The sequence below is a fragment of the Oncorhynchus kisutch genome, linkage group LG2, assembly GCF_002021735.2.
Source record: "Oncorhynchus kisutch isolate 150728-3 linkage group LG2, Okis_V2, whole genome shotgun sequence".
NCBI lineage: Eukaryota > Metazoa > Chordata > Actinopteri > Salmoniformes > Salmonidae > Oncorhynchus > Oncorhynchus kisutch.
Genome location: NC_034175.2, coordinates 51,489,065 through 51,504,242, shown reverse-complemented (window position 1 = coordinate 51,504,242; position 15,178 = coordinate 51,489,065). Strand labels below are relative to the sequence as shown.

Here is a 15,178-nt window from a genome sequence, read left to right as displayed (position 1 = left end):
GGCCCTGCCTCTGCCTTGCTCCGCTACAACCTAAGCATCAGAGGGTCAGAGAGGGTCAGAGACTGCAAAGTTCCTTCTCACGACACACACGTCTAGAGTTGGGCCGATATATGATTCAATCAAATATTGTGATATTTGACATTGACGATATATCGTGATGTGCAGGACTATACTCTATTTGAACTTCAAAAAAAAAAAAAACTGTGCAGTTTTATCTGCTAGGCTATATCAATATGTTTAAAAAGAAGTCTAAATGAATTAACAAAGCCTTAGTTTTTCAGTATACTAAGATTATTTAATAAGAATGCAACTATAATACCGTAAATAAGCTGTCTAGAATGATCTGGTCATTAACAGTGCAAAACGATTATATCGAATATCAGGTTATTTGGAGTAGCGAGATATCTCCCCAAATATTGCCCAACCCTTCACCAGTCATGTGACAGGGGTGTTGGATGAAGATCCTCATATTCAGCATTTTTCTGCTCACCGGAGTGGAAGGACATGAAAACACACATGTACACACACACACACACACACACACACACACACACACACACACACACACACACACACACACACACACACACACACACACACACACACACACACACACACACACACACACACACACACACACACACACACACACACACACACACACACACACAGGGCTAAAGGCTGACATCTGATGTCTGTTCGGAATAGGCAAACATGTAAATCGTGTTTGTCTCCAGTCCTGTCAGAAGTGTGTACAGTACAGAACACAGAGGTTGCACTGTGTTACACGCAGAGCAGACAATTCACCATGTGTCATCCGAGGAGTTTCCTATTCAACGTTACTTCATGAATAATTGATTTAAAGTATCTCTCAAATACATACAGCCTTAAAAACACAACACCTTGCAAGATATGCTTTCCCTAAGCTATGCTTACTATAGCCATTCAGAATGAAATCACAATGTGCACTTCACGCCAACAATAACACTCTGGATATTCTACATAGCTGCATGTTCGTACAGCTCCTACAGACCATCAACAGCCTACTGATGCAGAAGTCTGACTGTCTCACATTCAGATTGCTCACAAAAAAGTATATATATTTTTTACTACATAATGAGTACACACAATCATTCCTCAAATCATTAACCATGACAGAGTTTTCAGCAAAATGCCCTTTCACAAAATGCCCATTTATCAGCAACAACTGTCATCAGTTTTCTCTCCAGTCCTTTTCCCATGAAAGAGAAAAATACTACACAACAAAATTGTAAACATGCATAAAACATGAGAGACATGACGCTATGCCGACCCACCTTTGTTGTAAGTGCGTGTAGCTGTCCCTATGAGCTCAGTTTAGTACAGCAGGTAGGCAGACACCCTCTCCTCTGCTCTCTCCTCTAGCAGCGTATGTGTATGTGTGTGTGAATACTCCAGCCCTCTCTCTGCCTGGCTATTGTCACAGGCAAGGGAAGGGAGCCCTACTGAGCATGCTCCAACTGAACAACCCTCCCCGTCGGCATGGGAACCGGGAAGCGGGGCAGGCAGCAGCCCTGTTCAAGTGCCGAGGTGCTTTCTACTCAACCTCTTTATCCTCTCTGTTACTCCTCTCTCTCTATCTGTCTAACTCTCTTTCTCTCGGTTTCTCTCCGAAACACACGTCCAACTCACTGGGGGGGCTAAAAGGGTACTTCCTCTTCTCCCGTGTGCACACATTCTCTGTCTGTCTGTCTGCCTGCCTGTCTGTCTGTCTGTCTGTCTGTCTGTCTGTCTGTCTGTCTGTCTGTCTGTCTGTCTGTCTGTCTGTCTGTCTGTCTGTCTGCCTGCCTGTCGGCCTGTCTGTCGGCCTGTCTGTCTGTCTGTCTGCGTCTGTCTGTCTGTCTGTCTGCCTGGCTGTGTCTGTCTGTCTGTCTGTCTTTCTCTCTGTCTCTGTCTCTCTCTCACACACAAACACACATGCCTGCCCACACACAATAAGACAGGGGCGCTGTGTCATGGTCCTTTAATTCTGCTATTCATTCTCCTTAATGAATCACACAGCCTGACAGTGATGTAACAAGGACCTGACTTATAAAGTAGCATCACACATGCACCGCCCATCTGAGGATGTGTATTTTTCAGCAATCTATTTCCTGTGTTTGAGAGGTGCAATATCCACTTGTCATTTAAATCTCGCTGGATTGATTGCTTTCATTTTACTCCTGCGAGCGACTCTTTCATACTCTTGCTTGCGCCTGTCGTTTCTTCCTGTTAATGTTACGACTGCGGAAATATTTGTAATGACCTGTCAAACACTTTAAACAGTACACTGACCTGTCAAACAATGTAAAGTATGTATAGATCGGGGTAATCTAGACCCAAGCTTGTTCATTTTTAATCCGAGGGTATCCTACTATTGACACACTTGTTGAATTATGCAACAGAACGTGACAACAACAGTATTGACAGCGCAGGTGAATGCAGGTAAGCCCAGACACAGCAAGCATTCATGTATTCATATACATAAGTACACCCAGTGTGTTTAAGAAAATTAGGCACATAAAAAATACGTTTAAAAAAAATTGTGTGTGGGGGGGGATTTTACCCTCTTTTCCAACCCAATTTCGTGATATCCAATTGTGATCCAATTATGATCTTGTCTCATCGCTGCAACTCCCCAACGGGCTCGGGAGTGCGAAGGTCGAGTCATGCGTCCTCCGAAACATGACCCGCCAAACCGTGCTTCTTAACCCCTGCCTGCTTAAGCCGGAAGCCAGCCGCACCAATGTGTCGGAGGAAACACCCTTCAACTGATGACCAAAGTCTGCCTGCAGGCGCATGGCCCACCACAAACCCTCCCCTAACCTGGACGACACTGGGCCAATTGTGCGCCACCCTATGGGACTCCCGGTTACGGCCGGTTGTGACACAGCCTGTGACCCTGGTCTGTAAATGTCTTTATTTTAACACAAAATGTTTATTTGAATGAATTCTAAGAAAAGGAAAGTAATATTTTACAATAAATTGAATACATGAATTTCTACCATAATCTCTGAAATCCATGAATTATTTGTCAAAGCAAGTAAAATATGTATGTACTATAATTCAGTCAAGATCTGATTGATTTTCAAAATTCAAAAATGTTGGAGTATCTTCATCCATTGTCAAACTGTTGCATTTATTAGATTTGTTTTGAAAACATTTTAACAATTTTGATGACTGTTGCTAAATAAAAGCTGCCCATTCATTCACAATGTGTCCTGAATAGCACTAATCTGTCCCATTAACCAAAATGGAATTAAATTAATCTAAACAATAAATAATAATAAATAGCATTTATTATATAAATTACATGGACATTTGTTCTGAAATAAATGATTATCTTAATAATTCAAATATGACATTGGTGAAGTTAGAACTGATCAAATACATGCCCTCCAGCAGAGGTTTTTCTCCTAATTTGACATATGGGTGCTCCCAGGAATTGAACCTACAATCCTGCCATTGCAAATGCCATGCCTCTACCCACTGAGCCACAGATGACCAATGTTATGTACTAGAATTCATCTCATATGTCCAGAAGGGATAAATTCACTGCTATTTTCAGATGAAAATATACAAAATCAAGATCAAAATGCATTCTGTTGCATTGCATTCCCAGGGGTCAGTGTCAGCTCACTGAGGGTATTTAGCCTGCAGGTTGCTCTAGTAATTACTCTGTGATGATGCTTGGTATTTACAGCCTATTACAGTTACAGGGCATATGGACCACAGGGATAATCCTCCAGCAGCTATGACCCAAGCACCTGCCCTGTTTCCTATGGGAACAACAGCTCCCAGAGCCTGCAGTGAAACTGAACAGCAAAAGACAGCAGCCATAAGGTCAAATGGGTGATAGCCAGGGGGTGGGGGACTGTGTGTGTGTGTGTGTTCGGGGTACCACAACACCCTTGCCTACCAGTCAATGACAATCTCCAGATGTAGGACCTTAATTTGAGCCAGTTTGTTACAGCAGGAATATAATCCTGCAGCAACAGGAAATGTGAAATATATGTGGATTATAATTAATAGACATGTTCTGTAGGCATTGACAATTTTTTTGTTAGGGCAAATCAAATTTGACATTTTAAAGTGGAAATTACAAACTTTAGAAGCCTTTTAAAACCTCAAATACACTACAAGTTTGCATTTTCCAATTCTCAGCAACAAAAGAGCATCTCTACTGAACTAGCCCTGTTCAATACCATCGGACCTTTTTAAAACACCAATTACTCTGCTTCCTTGTTTTGGTTTGGTCTCTCAGTAATACATTAGTGATGTAGAAAGGAGAAGCCTTGGCTTCAGCCTCGGCTTCAGCCTCCAGCCTATCCATTATCAGCACTCAACACAGCTACAGGGTCAGGCCAGCCTCTATCTCCCCAGGGGGTGCTGCATACACAAAATACTCCCTCCTCTGTCTGCGCGCACACACACACACACACACGCACACACACACACACGCACACACGCACACACACACACACACACACAAATAATGCAGAACTGTTCAAATGCTTCAATGGTGTAACGGCTTAAGGCTCGGGCGAGGTCACAGGTCAGGGGATCGATGGTGGCATGGAGGAGGAGGAGAGGGATTATGTATTGCAAATAATCACCTGAGATTCATACTATCAAACACCACTTAACACAACCAACCATCAGCACACAGTAGTCCCACACCTCAAAGTGTATTGCCTGAAAAATGATTCACAGTGAACATTTGCATAGCCAACACAGTGTAAAAGCCTGACATTGAAAAATGTGTATAAAATGCCTATTGATCTGCCCACTAAATTCAAACACATCACTGTACATGACACTAAAGGAGAAAGGTTGGCAGGGCGACATGCCCGTTTGTGGCCTTCAGCTTTGGGGTGAGAAAGATTTATCTTCTCTGGTCTGGCTGGCTGTCTGTCTGGCCGGTTAGCTGGCTGGCTGACTGCCCGTATGGCTAGTTACGTGGCTGGTTAGGTGGCTGGTTGTCTGACTGTCTGTATGGCTGGTTAGGTGGCTGGCTGGCTGGCTAGCTGGGTGGCTGAATGTGGTCTCTTGGCTGAGTCCAGGGACGTTGCGTCCGCTGCCCCACTCTTCCCGACCCGGCCCGGCCAGCGACTCAGAAATGTATAATTTATGAGGGCTCCACCACCGGACTCAATAATGCATGGGGCCTTGAGTCACGGACAGTCTTTTATGGAGGGAGGGATAGAGAGAGAGAGAGAAAGAGAGAGAGAGAGAGAGAGAGAGAGAGAGAGAGAGAGAGAGAGAGAGAGAGAGAGGAAGAGAGTGAGTGAGTGTGCAAGAAAGAAAGAAAATAACCGTGTGCCGCTGTCACTTTCTTTAGGGATACTCCATTTAGTGTGGTTCATGACTCAGAGAGTGAAGGAGGGACTGGCACAGTGTGAGAACAATACTGAATTATGGGTGGCCCATCTCTTTCTCAGGTGGATGACGTCAGCAGCCCATGATGCTGTGAGAATGCAGCATGGAAAAAGGGATTTCCCCCCAACACAATACCAATGAGCACATCAGGAAATACATTCATTCCCCCACACACACAGGATATAAGAGTCTCCTTAAGACCACCACCGTCTATAAACGTTTTCCGTACTACAGAGAGGAAGAGGAACCATTTTACAGGCACTGTGTTTACAGTCACATTGTGTAAATTAACAGAGCATCCCTTCCGCTACATTCTGCTACCTTCAGGACCACACAATGGCTACTTGTGTGATACCCCCTAGAGAGGAACAATGCATTGTTTGTAGCCTCGCTGAAGCTGAATGTTTGTTTACTGAGGGGGATACCTAAATACAGGACCACCGGACGTCGTAAAAAATGTCCTCTACTTATTTGTTTTGTGGAGAAGGACATGGATAACAGGGGCTTGGTGCTTGGCAACCGCTAGAGTATTTTATGATCAGTCAATTAGAGAGAGAGACAATCGATTGAGTGATGAACAGACACAATGCACAATGAACACAGTGACACACATAGATACAAAACAGGACAGGCTCATACATTTCTATAGTCACATTATTGGTTGTGCTCTTCAAATGATCTATTGACACAGGTCAATATAAGAATAAAGGCTAGGTTAGGTTAGCGTTTTCCATTTTACACTTACTGCGGGTGATGATGGCTTTCACTAACAACACCACACAATTTACTAGGAGGGAGGGACATGCCATCCATTGCATAGAGCCACAGACAGTAATGTAACCTATATCCCCTGGCAACATGGTGGCTCTAGTGGTCATACTGTAGCTCTCTGGCTTAATCCCAAAGTAGTGCACCATGTAGGGAATAGGGTGGCATTTGGGACACAACCCCTGAGTCTGTCTGTACATAATGTGACTCTCTGGCTCCCTGCATACTGTAGCTACAGCAGATCCCTAGCACGGCCAGGTCTGGGGTCCTGATTAAATGTTATGCATGTCGAGGGAGCATGCTAACACAATCACGCTGCTAGCAACAGCAGCAGAGTACATCAAATCAGCAACTCTCCTGATGGGAACCCATGAAATCCAATTTCCCTATCTATCCATCGTCTCTATCTCTCTGCAGTACACTGTCTGGGAATATGATCCCGCTAAAGGAAGCATTCAAGGCTTACCTTTCACTACACTAGTAATCAGTAGCTGGCTGATACCACAGTCAGGTAATACCACTGCTGTAAGGTAATTATAGGCTAGTGGCTAGGCTAGTGGCTACCAGTGGTTTATATCTGAATACAAATACATATCCTCTGGTGGCTAGAAGCACTGTTATTACTACGACTAGCAATACTGAAAATAACCAGACCTGACAATCTCTACAGGGAAATTACATGGTATGGTTAATTCTTCCTACAGGGCACAATATTATGATTGAGTTTCACTCATCTGCAAATTGGCTGACAATTACATTGGGAAGCCTAATCAACTGTCTCACCAGATAAATATTAAATACTGGCCCCAAGCCACTGATGATGTCTAGGAATGGAATGGTGCATCTGTGTGTGTGTGTGTGTGTGTGTGTGTGTGTGTGTGTGTGTGTGTGTGTGTGTGTGCTCGCGTGTGTGTGTGTGTGCTCGCGTGTGTGTGTGTGTCCGTGCATCTGCCTCAGTAACAAGTCATACACACAGAGGTGAAGCAGCCTTTGAATTGGCGATACTGATGACAAACGGCCAATGGAATCATCCATGGATCATCCTCTCACAGCCAGGAGGAGCTTAGCCCCTCATACCCAGACGAGGGTCGTCACATCACAACCAGATCGATATTGTTCCATCCTCACCCATAAGGAGTCTCACTGCACAGCAAATAGACCTGGCTGGTTAATCTCTCATCCTTAAGGACCCACTGACCCATGTGTGTGTGTGTTGAGGGGGTGGAACTCAAACCAACCCAGTAATCTTTATGGTAATAGTAAGGAAGCACCATCAATATTAGCACAACAAAGTCAGGGGAGCCTTGAGAAGTCCTTTCATCACAGATCCCGCCAACGAGATGGGAGTATTATGATGCAGAATATTCAGTGTGTTCAAGGATCCTGAGTGATATTGTGCTGGGCTGACAACGGTTTGATGAAGGCGACGGGCAAGGATGAGTCCATTACAGACACTGCAGGGTTTTTTCTGCATAGAAAAGTCTTGGACGTCTTGGACGAAAAGTCTTCTACGTTTTATCTTGGTCCGCCTAAGCCGGGATGGTAAAACGTTTTATCTTGGTCCGCCTAAGCCGGGATGGTAAAACGTTTTATCTTGGTCCGCCTAAGCCGGGATGGTAAAACGTTTTATCTTGGTCCGCCTAAGCCGGGATGGTAAAACGTTTTATCTTGGTCCGCCTAAGCCGGGATGGTAAAACGTTTTATCTTGGTCCGCCTAAGCCGGGATGGTAAAACGTTTTATCTTGGTCCGCCTAAGCCGGGATGGTAAAACGTTTTATCTTGGTCCGCCTAAGCCGGGATGGTAAAACGTTTTCAGTGTAACCTTAAACTGCTAAAACCATATTTAAAACTGTACAATTTTCTCTGTGCCTCATCACAAAATTTGTATAATTGCAGGAAATTAGATGTAAAACAGCATCATTTTGTCTCTGCGGCCAAGAGGAGGACATCTAAAAGTTCTGGTTGCCAACCGCGCCATTGGCCACGCCCACTCCCTGCCACGCCCTCCACCTAAACCGCATTTTAATCCAGAAAAAATCCTGCACTGTGGTCCATGTCCATCCTATTGCTTTTGAAACCATAATCTCAGCCCTAAATGATGTGTCATACTAAAGAGGACAAGTATCATTGATGACTTGATCATACCTCTCTAGCATCCTGCTTCTAGAACTCAACACAGAACACTCAGTACTACAGTAAAAAACCCTCAAGGACACATATGGATGTTTACTAGGAAATGCACCTGAGAAAAAAAGGCCATTCCTGAGAAACAGATCTTGACTACTGAAAACCAACAATGTATTCCAACTCAGACAGCTCAAACTAAGAGCCGCATCCATGAGGGTAGAAGCCGCTATGAACTGAATAAAAACCATGATTGTTTTAAAAGTGATGTTAATATGCAGAAACAATACAACACCATTAGACAAATATTCCTTTGTTACGGCAGGGAGAGCTTACAGGCAGGCAGTACATTATCACATAATTATAGACACATTAAAGACACACACAGACACACTGGAGAGCTTCATGCTTACAGCCTTTACCTCTATCCGTTCAGCCCCAGATAAGGAGAGGATTTCTATTGTTTTTCATGACAGAACATTTCTGTTTTTGGAGAGAGAAATGCAACATGGACGCCCCACTCTGAGAGGTTGCATGGTCATTTACCGCCCTGGAGAAGCCACTGTAGCCTCAGGGAGCCACAGAGAAAGAAAGAAAATCACATTGTTTTAGTCTGTCTAATCTCTTGTGGAAAGATTCTGTGTGTAAACCAAGACAATCTGTCGGTACTAAATGTGATGTGTAGGATAGGACCAGCGATTTTGCAGGCGTTAGGCACATCTTTCGTATGTCGGAAGGAGAGGGGACATTCGCCCATATCTTGCAAAGAGAGAGGGTGGATCTCCTCATTCCAGTTTTGCTCCTCATTCTAGCATTTCTTGATGTCTTCTTTTAAAAATTATTTTTATTTGACCCTGTTTTCTCCCCAATTTTGCAGTATCCAATTGTTTTAGTAGCTGCTATCTTGTCTCATCGCTACAACTCCCGTACGGGCTCGGGAGAGACGAAGGTTGAAAGTCATGCATCCTCTGATACACAACCCAACCAAGCCGCACTGCTTCTTAACACAGAGTGCATCCAACCCGGAGCCAGTCACACCAATGTGTCAGAGGAAACACCGTACACCCGGCAACCTTGGTTAGCGCGCACTTCACCCGGCCCGCCACAGGAGTCGCTGGTGCGCGATGAGACAAGGACATCCCTACCGGCCAACCCCTCCCTAACCCGGGCAACGCTAGGCCAATTGTGCGTTGCCCCACGGACCTCCCGGTTACAACAGAGCCTGGGCGCGAACCCAGAGTCTCTGATGGCACAGCTGGCACTGCAGTACAGCGCCCTTAACCACTGCGCCACCCGGGAGCATTTCTTGATGGCTTCTATATTAACATTTATGGACCCAGAACTTAATCGAGCAGCTGACCAATTATGTGAGACTTTAGTTCTGGGTTAACCGAGATTACAGTCTGTCAGAACAGCCGTTTGATTATACTGCTTAACCAGTCCCTGAAAATTATCATATGCAGTTAGTTGCAACTATCAAGGGATGCTATTAAACCAGACAAAGCCTTAGAATTCTTTAATCAGAATGCTTCTCTTATCATTGGGAGGGATGTTGACCGACTGAGACTGACCCTTTTACCTAAACACAGTCAGTGGAGATTCAGAACCAGAAGCATGACGATTCAGCTCGTTTGAGGATAATCCTCCCAACTCAACAACAAATGGACAGAGTCTGAAACCTGGCCTAAATCTCAATAGTTCTCCTGTTGTACTGGGAGCCAACAATCTATTCCTTTGCCGTGAAACGTATTCCGTTGCTTGTAGGTTACACACTGCCTGCCTTCAACCGTGCAGGTAAATAAGATTTTCTGCATGCCTTTACAGTCATTACTATTCCACATATGTGTGCTGATTGCTCTCTCGGCATGCTTACATGCATATCCCTCTGTGAGGAATACCTTTCGGAGCCATTTAGAAATTGTGGAGATAATCTACAACAGTTGAAAAATATGTTTCGGCATGAAATAACAATAGCTCTTTGTATGAGATTTTTTTCTTTGTTCTTTCCTCTAAAATGTGCTTAAGGCCAAACCTTAAACCACTCAGTCATAATGGTACAGTCAATGGTGGCTAGCAGCTAATTCCACCAGAGGAGCTGATGGGAATTCCTGGTGAGCTACTGTCCTAAAATAAGAGAGTGCTGTGGACTGCAACTGCTGTTATGTGGCTGGCTGTAGTCTGTAGGCTGGGTCTTGTGTGCTAGGATGCTAGCACGGGCACCCCACAGAGAAGAGTGATCAGTCATTACCTTTCAGCCTTCCAGCCACTCAACCACAGCCAGTCCATAGACAGGGAGAAGGACCAGTCAGCCAGTCAGTCAGGCAGGGCTGGGTTGGGGGGGGGGGATAAGAGGGCTGAGGCACAGGGGTGGGAAAGAGCACAGCTGGAGCCTCTCTATATATTTACTCATGGCTAGTCCAATGATGTGTGCACACAGAGAGAGCACACAGGGGGAGCTTTTACCAAGCAGAAAGCTGTGAACTGTGATATGTCTGCCTTTTAGCACAAGGGGGACTTTCATTATGACAGAACAGCTATAGGCTACCACAGGTATCGCAAAATAGGTACAGGCCTAAACCCATAGATTTCATCCACCTTGAATGTTCTTTAAGAAACAAAGAAAATAGCTAAATCACAACGGCTAATCTCAGGTTTATTAATGGGAGATAATTAATGGGAGATAATATTTTAGCAGTGACTCAGTCAAACACCAACAATGAGTGCTATGGGTCATATTTTCCCGCTGGTCTGCAAGCTATCTTACTAATAGTGTAATAAATGCAAACAGGTCCTAGCACTGTATGCTAGGTTGAATCTTGTGGAGAAAAGGTATTGGCATCATTTCAAAGGCTGTCAGTGGACCAGGGGCATCATGTGATGACCAAATAATCTATAGCATGTGCATGGGAATGCCATAGTGTAATTCCGATGGACGGTGAAACAACATACAACATGACAGGTAACTATACTGAACAAAAATCTAAGCGCAACATGCAACAATTTCAATGATTTTACTGAGTTACAGTTCATTTAAGGAAATCAGTCAACTTCACATGACTGGGCAGGGGTGCAGCCATGGGTGGAGCCAGGCCCAGCCAATCAGAATGTTTTCCCCACAAAACGGCTTTATTACAGACAGAACTACTCCTCAGTGTCATCAGCTGTTCGGGTGGCTAGCTCAGGCGATCCCGCTGGTAAATGTACATTTTTATTTCATTTTACCTTTATTTAACTAGGCAAGTCAGTTAAGAACAAAGAATTTTTTACAATGATGGCCTACCCTGGCCAAACCCTCCACTAACCCGGATGACGCTGGGCCAATTGTGCACTGTCCTATGGGACTCCAGATCACAGCCGGTTGTGATACAGCTGGGATCAAACCCGAGTCTGTAGTGACGCCTCTAGCACTGCGATGCAGTGCCTTAGACCGCTGCGCCACTCTGCCCCCCAGAAGAAGCTGGATGTGGAGATCCTGGGCTGGCGTGGTAGTGAGGCCGGTTGGACGTACTGCCAAATTCTCTAAAACGATATTGGAGGCAGCTTATGGTAGAGAAATTAACATTACATTCTCTGGCAACAGTTCTGGTGGACATTCCTGCAGTCAGCATGTCAACTGCATCTGTAGGACTGTGTTGTGTGATAAAACTGCACATTTTAGAGTGGCCTTTTATTGTCCCCAGCACAAGGTGCTCCTGTGAAATGATCATGTTGTTTAATCAGCTTCTTGATATGCCACACCTGTCAGGTGGATGGATTATCTTGGCAAAGGATAAATGCTCACTAGCAGAGATGTAAAGAAATGTGTGTACAACATTTGAGTGAAATAAGCTTTTTGTGCTTTTGGAACATTTGCGGGATCTTTTATTTCAGCTCATGAAACATGGGACCAACACTTTAAATGTTGCGTTTATATTTTTCGTTCAGTATAGTTCATACATACCAGTAGTCAAAGGCCCATTCCCATTTTAAGAGGTTTAACCCCCAACTAATCTCAGCAATCCAGAACCAAATTAGACTCTAAGCCCCAACAGACAGGCCTGGTATGTTTTGTTTGACACAGCAGAACATGGGTAGTACAGTAAGTGCAGGGGTATTAGCATGTTATTTAGTGGTGACTGACTGGTGACCTTGCTGCTTTCCTCTTTGACTAAGTGCCATTTATTTTCTACTTGGCTTTTTATTCTCCTTGTTCGCGGATGGAAACCCTGTCAACTGATGACAGCTGAAAACAAGCCTTATGCGTGTGTGAGTGTGCGTGAGGGCGTGCCTGTGTGTGTGTGTGTGTGTGTGTGTGTGTGTGTGTGCCTGTGTGTTAATGAACCATTTCACTATCCTAAACAGCTATAGATCAGCGTGCAGTGAGTCATTAGTGGTGGGTTGTTGCCCCAGCTGTATAGTCTTTAAATACCCCAGTGATGGTAATTATTGTCTCTCCACAACAGCCATGTGTGTGTGTGTTTGTGTGTGCTCTGCTGCGCCCTCTGCACCACCGCCCCGGGCCTGCCTAGCCTGATGCGCTTTTGTTGATTGTCTGTCTGGGAGGGGGATCCTCCTCTGCCTTTATATCTCTCTCTCTCTTTCATCCCCCTCTCCCTCTCATCTCCCTTTCCTTCTCTCTCTTTCTCTCTCCCTCTCTTCATGCAGCTGTGACTGATGTTTTAACAAGACACAATAGGATCTGTTTAGCCACAAGCCAGGAAAAAAGGTTGCTCCTAGGTCCCTGGGGAAGAGGTTACTGTCGTGGAGGGGGGGCAGAGGGCGGGGGTGCCCTCTAAAATGAACAGGCTTTCTGCAGTCGTTATTTACCTGTCTGACACTATCAAATTGCTATTGTATTGTTCTGTTTTTCCATTAGAACCTTGACCTGTAACCAATCAATTATAGCAATAGTGAATTTGGAAAGAGTGGGACATCATATAAACTGGGACAGCTTAATCCTGACACGTTTTTATCTTGGTTTGACAAGAGAAAATCAAAACTATTGTTACTAAGCCCTTGCAGAGAAACCACATGATTAAAATCACAACACTTCATTGATGTGACATCATAGAGGGGGGCAGAGCAAGCTTCAAACAGGAAGCTCACCCCACAAAGCACACGGTAAGATCAGTGACATAGCTTTTTTCTGTTTTGATGTTAAAGTTCTAAAACTTTCATAAATAATGCACTGTGCCCTATTGTGATGTAAATGTGCATACTATGTACTGATGCATTAAAATACATATAAGTTGCCAATATTATGTTTAAATTTTGTAATAAATAAAAAACATTGTTGTCTCGCTTTACCAACCATTGCTAGCTAAAGTAGGAAGTCATGGAGTAGGTAAAGTGGGACAGTCTTATATAGGCTTTTCCAATGGAGGAAAGAGATCCAGTTTACTTTAGCGACCACCTGTACAGTACATAGGTTAGGCAGGGGTCTAGTTTTTCTAGTCCTAAATCCTTTACATTTTTTATTGTAGCACTTTTTGCATTCCTGTCTTCTGTAACCTCTTCAGGGATCTATCCAGCATATTAGTCCATTTCTGAAATCCTAAGATGTTTCCTAATCACACAAATTGAAGTTGTCACTGGGGTACAATTAGTACTTTAATAATAGTGTCCCAGTTTATCTAACCTACTGTCCCAGTCTACCAAATGCAAACTAAACATATGGTTTTGACAAATAGGTGTGTCATACCTCCTGTGAATACAATATCAACATGTTTTGTTGTTCTATTTTGTGATTAGGAAACATCTTGAGGATTTCAGAAATGTATCATGTGTTGGACTAATATGTTGGATAAATGTCAAAAGAGGTTACAGAAGACAGGAATGCAAAAAGTGTCCCACTTATTCCGAATTCACACTATGAGGCAGCCATATCGAGGGAGTTTGATAGTGGAGATTGAGTCATTTAATCAGTTTGTCATTTTCCACATTCTTTTTACATTAGAGAGATAATGGTGCTCTTGAAAGAAGGCAGCATTCCTCTGATCAAGGGCAAGTGCCAAGCAACTGATTTGATGTCAGTGCTTTCAAGGCGCAGGGGGGTACACGGTAGACCCTCCCCTCCATCAGTCCAATCAGAGCTACCTGAGCTGCTGCCCTGGGAAGGAGGGACACCGACCATCTCCAAATAAGATACACATGAAGCAATATTTATGGCGCCCTATGATTTTCATCCAAGTATAAAAATATAATGTCTCCCGTCTGTCACAGTCACAAATATGTCGGACAGCAGCAGTGGAGCTTGTGCAAATAAGAAGCAAATTGATGACTCATACCGAAATCCAAAGGCCAGTATGATAGAGATCCACTCAGCAACACAAGCTGTGTTTGCTACAGTAAATAGGCCTAACCTAAGCATTTTGAGAAGGACACAGATTAAGGAGCCTCAAACTTTACGGTCAACTTCAGTACATGGGGTCTGCTCAGTTATGAAGTGAATATGGGGGTGTAACTGCATCTTGATTGGTATACTACACAAAAATAGAATATGAGTTATTACCGTAATCACCTAATGACTGTTCTCTAATGGCTTTTACTTAACTATTTGGAAGTCATTGGACCTAAAAGTCCTGATCTCAGCCAATAGCTTAATGGAATGAACACAATTACACTCAGAGGAGAAAAGTAATGCCAACATGATTGCATTACGGTACGATGACAGTCTCAAGTAGGCATAAGCAATAGGCATTAGGGTGGCTGTCTCAAGTGTACATCGCCATAAGACTCCTCACCTACCAACCTGCCAGGGATATCTGCTGCTTCAGCCTGAGTAAACTGCCTGTCTGTCTAATTACATCTAGTGCTATTGACTCTTTTAGTGAGCTACACTGTGTGTGTGTGTGTGTGTGTGTGTGTGTGTGTGTGTGTGTGTGTGTGTGTGTGTGTGTGTGTGTGTGTG

General features: G+C 44.0%; 1 protein-coding gene across 2 annotated transcripts in view; it reads right to left on the bottom strand.

Annotated features, from left to right (window-relative positions):
• LOC109868082 (uncharacterized) overlaps positions 1-15,178 on the bottom strand; it is a 68,690-nt gene that overhangs the window by 46,338 nt on the left and 7,174 nt on the right. The window contains exon 1 of one of the 2 annotated variants that reach the window (XM_020457514.2): positions 1,317-1,421. The exons of the other annotated variant lie outside the window; for it this stretch is intronic. The gene's annotated coding sequence lies outside the window, so the exon portion shown is untranslated. Of the gene's footprint in view, positions 1-1,316; positions 1,422-15,178 lie in introns of those variants that run through there. 2 annotated transcript variants of the gene reach the window in all.